At 40.8% G+C, this 6,000-nt stretch overlaps 1 long non-coding RNA gene across 1 annotated transcript in view; it reads right to left on the reverse strand.

Annotated features, from left to right (window-relative positions):
• The window catches only part of LOC135228244 (uncharacterized), a 42,715-nt gene extending 39,489 nt beyond the window's left edge, over nt 1-3,226 (reverse strand). Inside the window, exon 1 of the long non-coding RNA XR_010318627.1 lies at nt 2,372-3,226. This is a non-coding gene — a long non-coding RNA (uncharacterized LOC135228244). The remainder of the gene's footprint in view (nt 1-2,371) is intronic.
• Between the last annotated feature and the right edge of the window lie 2,774 nt (nt 3,227-6,000).

Raw genomic sequence — 6,000 nt, forward strand, 5'->3', positions numbered from 1 at the left:
TAAGACACAATTCACGTTCCATAAAATTCAACCCATTCAAAGTGTACAATTCATTGACTTTTAGTATATCACAAAGTCATGCAAGCATCATCACTATCTAATGCCAGAACATTCTCATCACCCCAAAAAGAAACCACATACCCATTAGCAGTCACTCCTCATTCTCCTCTATCCCCAGTCCCTGGCCACCACTAATCTTTCTGTCTCCATGGATTTGCCTATGCTGGACATTTCATATAATTGGAATTATATAATATGTGGCCCTTTGTGTCTGACTTTTTTCACTTAGCATAATATTTTCCAGGTTTATCTATGTTGTAGCATTATTGGTACATTATCCCTGTTATGAATGAATAATATTCCACTGTTTTTTTGTATGTATATTCCACATTTGGTTTATTTGTTTATAAATTGATGAATATTTGAGCCATTTCCACTTTATGGCTACTATGACAGCAATGGGTTTTTTTATGAATGAATAATATTTATTCATGTACAAGTTTCTAGGTGGGTACATGTTTTCAATTCTCCCGAATACCTACCTAGGAGTGAAATTGCTAGGTCATACGGTATCTCTATTTAACTTTTGGAGAAATTGCCAAACTGTTTTCCAAAGCAGCTGCACCATTTTACATTCCCGCCAGCAATGCATGAGGGTTACAGTTTCTCCACATTCTTGTCAACACTTGTTATTGTCCATATTTTTATTACAGCCATCCCAGTGGGTGTTAAGTGGTATTTCATTGTGGTTTTGATGCATTATTCCTAATAACTAATGATGTTGAACATCTTTTCATGTGCTTATTGGCCATTTGTGCATCTTCTTTGGAGAAATGTCTATTCAAATCCTTTATTTTTTTAACTCGATTGTGTTTTCATTGTTGAGCTGCAAGAAATTTTTTATATATTTTGGATACGTATTCATCGTCCAGCTTTCACATGCTTCTGAGGCAATTGAAAATGCCATGGCTTGGGTCAGGTGCACCTTAGTCCTTAAAGTGACATTTTTGCTTTTTAATACTTTAAAGAGATCTTTTACAATAGATCTGCCCAATGCAATTTGTTGTTTGATTTCTGGACTCCTGCTTCCATGGGCATTGATTGTAGATCCAATTGTAGATCCAAGTAAAATAAAATTCTTGACAATGTCAATCTTTTCTATGTTCATCATGATGTTGTTTATTGATTCAGTTGTGAGGATTTTTTATTTCTTTATGTTGAGGTGCAATCCATACTGAAGGCTGTGGTCTTTGATCTTCATCAGTAAGTGCTTCAGGTCCTCTTCACTTTCAGCAAGCAAGGTCGTGCCATCTGCATATTGCAGGTTGTTAATGAGTCTTCCTCCAATCCTGATGCCCCTTTCTTCATATAGTCCAGCTTCTTGGATTATTTGCTCAGCATACAGATTGAATAAGTATGGTGAAAGGATACAGCCGTGATGCACACCTTTCCTATCTTTAAACCATGCAATATCCCCTTGTTCTGTTAAAATGACTGCCTCTTGGTCTATGTACAGGTTCCTCATGAGCACAATTAAGTGTCTGGGATTCTCATTCTTCGCAATGTTATCCATAATTGGTTGCGAACTACACAGTTAAATGCCTTTGCATAGTTACTGGAAACCCAGGTAAACATCTTTCTGGTACTCTCTGCTTTCAGCCATGATCCATATGACATCAGCAATGATATCCCTCATTCCATGTCCTCATTTGAATCCAGCTTGAATTTCTAGCAGTTCTCTGTCAATGTACTGCTGTAGCCTCCTTTGAACCATGCATGTGAAAGCTGGACGATGAATAAGGAAAATCAAAAAAGAACTGACACTTTTGAATTATGGTGTTTGTGAAGAATATAGATAGAATATACCATGGGCTGCCAGAAGAATGAATAAATCAGTCTTGGAAAAAGTACAGCCAGAACGCTCATTAGAAGCAAGGATGGCAAGACTTCGTCTCATGTATTTTGGACACGTTATCAGGAGGGACCAGTCCCTGGAGAAGGACATCATTCTTGGTAAAGTAGAGGGTGAGCAAAAAAGAGAGGGACCATCAATGAGATGGACTGACACAGCGGCTGCAACAATGGGCTCAAGCATAACAACAATTGTGAGGATGGCTGAAGACCAGGCAGTGTTTTGTTCTTTTGTACATAGAGTTGTTATGAGTTGGAACTACCTGGATGGCACCTAACAACAACATTCTGGATACTAGCCCATTATCAGATATACGATTTACAAACATTTTTCCCATTTTCACCACTGCTTCATCTTCTAACCTTACTGATTATCTCAGTCTCTCCCAGGTGTGAAGATCTTCATCCCTGTTCTCACAATGGCAGTATTCACAAAAGCTTCAGTACCCATGTCACCCACCTGGATCCATGGAGGTTCTGGCTTCTCCAGTGTCTGCCCAATGGCATCTGTTAACACAACCCAGAAATATGAAGAAGTTAGTGTCCTATTAGGTGAACTCTAATGAGAGATAGAAGATGGGAGGTGTCAGCAGATAAATTGCACACTCTTCCTCCACAAAATGGACTGAGACACAGTGGTTACATTGACTTCTTCAGAGATGTCTTCTGGGTGCAAGCAATCTCCCGTGTTATTTTGTGAAGTTGTGGCTACCTAGGCTAAGACCCAGCTATGTACAGACAGAAAGTGCACTGAGAAAGCTGTTCAGTCCTGTAAACGGGCAAATTTCCCAAAGCCAATTTCATATGTGGCCAAGGAAGAGAACAGAAAAGGAAGACCATGAGAGACTGGAGCCAGGGACCATGGGAGTGGAATTGGAGCCTGATCAATACCACTGAGGGGTGGTAGCAGATGCCCGCTGTCACTAAACTCTAGGCTGCTTCACCATCCTATTTATCTGCTTAGTTCTTCCTCACCTGTGTAACCAATTCCCTGTGTTATAACATTTCTTCTCTTTGAGATACATGAAGTAGTTCTAAGATCCAACAAAGAAGATACATAAGGGAATCCCCAAATGGTATAAGGGACAATCACTGTCCCTCAGGTGTAGAAGAAAATCACTCCAGATTGAAAGCAGTCAAAAATTTCAGGGAGAAACTTCTTCACAACAATGAAATTGATAGAATACCTGTTGGATGTGAATATCATGAAGAATTTAGAAAACTCTGAATAGTACTTATTTTGTTATGAAAATTGTAAATGGTGAATACTCCTGAAACCATAATTATTTGGGGAATTTTGGTTGTATACTCATATTCTATAAAAAAAAAAAAAAAGAAGCAATATAGTCATGGTATTTACCGTCATTGAAGTAAACACCAAAATTATCAGCTAAAAATTGTGAAAAAAATTGCCTCTTGGAGAGAGGGAAAAGTGACAAGAGATTCAGGACTGCTACTTTTCCTAACAGTTTGTAGATTGTTTTACTATTTAAAATTTAAGCACCATGGACAATTTGACCCCAATAAAAACAGAAAAAAACTAAAATTTAAAAAAGCACATAAGCATCTAGATGCCCGAGCTGCATAGGATTATAGTATGTTTGGCTACAAATACATCTCCTTCCAGCATATAATGCAAGGTTGAGAGTTTGAGAAAGACTAACTGAAATGCTGACAGTTCAAATCTACCCAGAGATGCCTCAGAAGAAAGACCTGGCAATCTGCTTCCTAAAAGTCAGCGCCTTGAAAGCCCTACAGAACAGTTCTACTCTGCACACATGAGTCAGGATCAACTCGATTGCACGTGGTTTGGTGTTTTGGTCTGGGGGTATATTTTTTGCTAGTTAAAAGGAGAAAATAGTTTGCTGGTAGGAAAGTTCATTAGAATGAGCTGAAATGGTGCCTCACTCTTCTCCATCTTCATGAAAAAGCCATGAGGTCAGCAGACACCTGTCAGGAACACACTCCACTAAGGACCTTGAGAAGTAGTGATTTATTCCAGGCAGTGTGTCCCACCTCACAAACCTGGGAACATCTGCAGAGATGAACTCTTGAGTAAACAGATTAAACAGAACTAGCTACAGGAGAAACCTTGGCTTCTGGGTGGGTTATTTCAAAGAATTCCAGAGAAAAACTCTATAGTGGTTTTCAAAATCTCAAAGAAGTTGACTGGAAGACATCTTGAAGCTCCCAAGGAAGGAGTAAATTAGAAGACTATTTTATCTGGGTGTGATGCTTTGTAATGTGCCTCCTTGGCTAGGCTGAAATACATGTCTCAGAATTCCCTTTCTTTTGTGTTTCTGATTAGGGCAGGCATGTGGGAGATTCTTAGGAGATTTGGAGAGTGGAGGGGAAGACCAGCCATTTTGTACCTCACACACATTGTCTCTAATCTGCTGACTCACCTCATTGGTGTGAAGAAGCCCCTGGGCCTACAACTGATCTACCTTCCCCTGGATCCTTATTCAGTGTCTCTGACTCCTGGGTCAGCTGTGAGTGTTCAGCTCCCTGACAAAGGGCGCCAGCTTCTGAAGGACACTCAAACCTTTAAGAGCCGCCGACATGGGTTTCAATCCATCCTCATGGGGCTCCAGCTCATTTTGTAGCTTCCAGCTGGCTCTTTCCATCCATCCTACCTTCCTGACTGCCTTCCATATGGGCTTCATGCTCCAGCACACAACATGGAGGCAACAGCCTTGCAGGGACTGCTTAACCAGCTCTTCGAATCCTATAAAACAAGTTCCTGAAACTGTCCCTTGATTTCTCATTTCTTTGGGAATGTAACTCCCTTTTGCTATTGGTGCTGCTTCTCTGTTGAACCCTGACTGACACACTTTGATTAAAATATAAACTCTATTTCCAGGAATGGGACTTGGGCAGACTGTGAAAGGAGCCTGGCTCGGAGAAGTCAGAGCAAGAGTGTTGCACACTGCATGTTTGGATACAAGAAGCCAGAAGCAAGAGGGTCAGTATCAGAAAAGTAGAAACTGAGCTCTCAATTGGCAAAAGAATGGGCTTGAAGGATAGAGCCAGGGCCAGTTGCTAGGGGTCAAATTCAAAACACTAAGAGCTAAGTTGGGTGGTTGATAGGAGACAAGGGTCATAAAAGCCACAAATGGTCAAGATGGTCAGAGTGGAATAGAGCAGAGATTGGCTTGAGAAGCCAGAGACCCCATCCTTACTGTACCACCACCCCAACACACTCTAATCAGGGTCTGCTTGCATCTGATAACTTGCATATTGTGTCAGTCAGCACTCAAAGAGGGAACAGATACCACACTGAAGATTTAGGATGAAAAGGGATTTAATGAAGGAAATTGGTTATAAATGTTTTGGAAAGACTGGAGAAGCAAAACAGGATAGGGATGGAAGCTGTTGCTTGTGCTGGAGCTGCACTGGTGACCACTCTTGGGGTTTACTGGACTGCATGCAAGGGTTTAAACTCTGCTGAGAATTAGAAGAGTAAACAGACAACTTGTTTAGCTTTACGGATTCAAGTACAAAGAGGATAGTGAAGGAAGAAGAAGACTTCCTGAGCAACTGGAGGAGGGTGTGTAAAGCCCTGAGGAGCCTAGAAGTTTGCAGAGTCAGGGAAGCCAAAGAGTCCTCAGAATCCCCTCAGCTCTGAGCAGCTACACTGCCAGATGGAGAGGCATGGTTGATATTTTTCAACACAGTGAGTCTTACATAAACACAGTAGAGTTAAGGGGGTACACATGCTACTTTAACAGGACACATCTGATTGCTGTCAGCTTATTTATAATTTTGGATGACTGCCCTTGTGGTTGAAGCCAGTGCTTCTTAAATTTTAATGTGCATACAAATCTTCTGGGGGGTCCTATTAGTTTGCAGATTTTGGTTCAGCAGCTCTGGGCAGGGCCTGAGATTCTGCATTTCTAACAAGCTGCCAGGTCATGCCCATGCTGTTGGTGCGCAAACCATACTTTAAGAAGCGAGACAGAACCCCACAGAGCTCAGACTGTTCAATAAACCACTTACAGAATATTTTAGTATCTTTCTTTGGGCTTCTTTTCTCTCCATAGTTTTTCTCTAGTTGTAAATTTTCAGAATCCCTTTTGTTCAATTTTT

Source organism: Loxodonta africana, chromosome 19 (assembly GCF_030014295.1).
Source record: "Loxodonta africana isolate mLoxAfr1 chromosome 19, mLoxAfr1.hap2, whole genome shotgun sequence".
NCBI classification, from domain to species: Eukaryota; Metazoa; Chordata; class Mammalia; order Proboscidea; family Elephantidae; genus Loxodonta; species Loxodonta africana.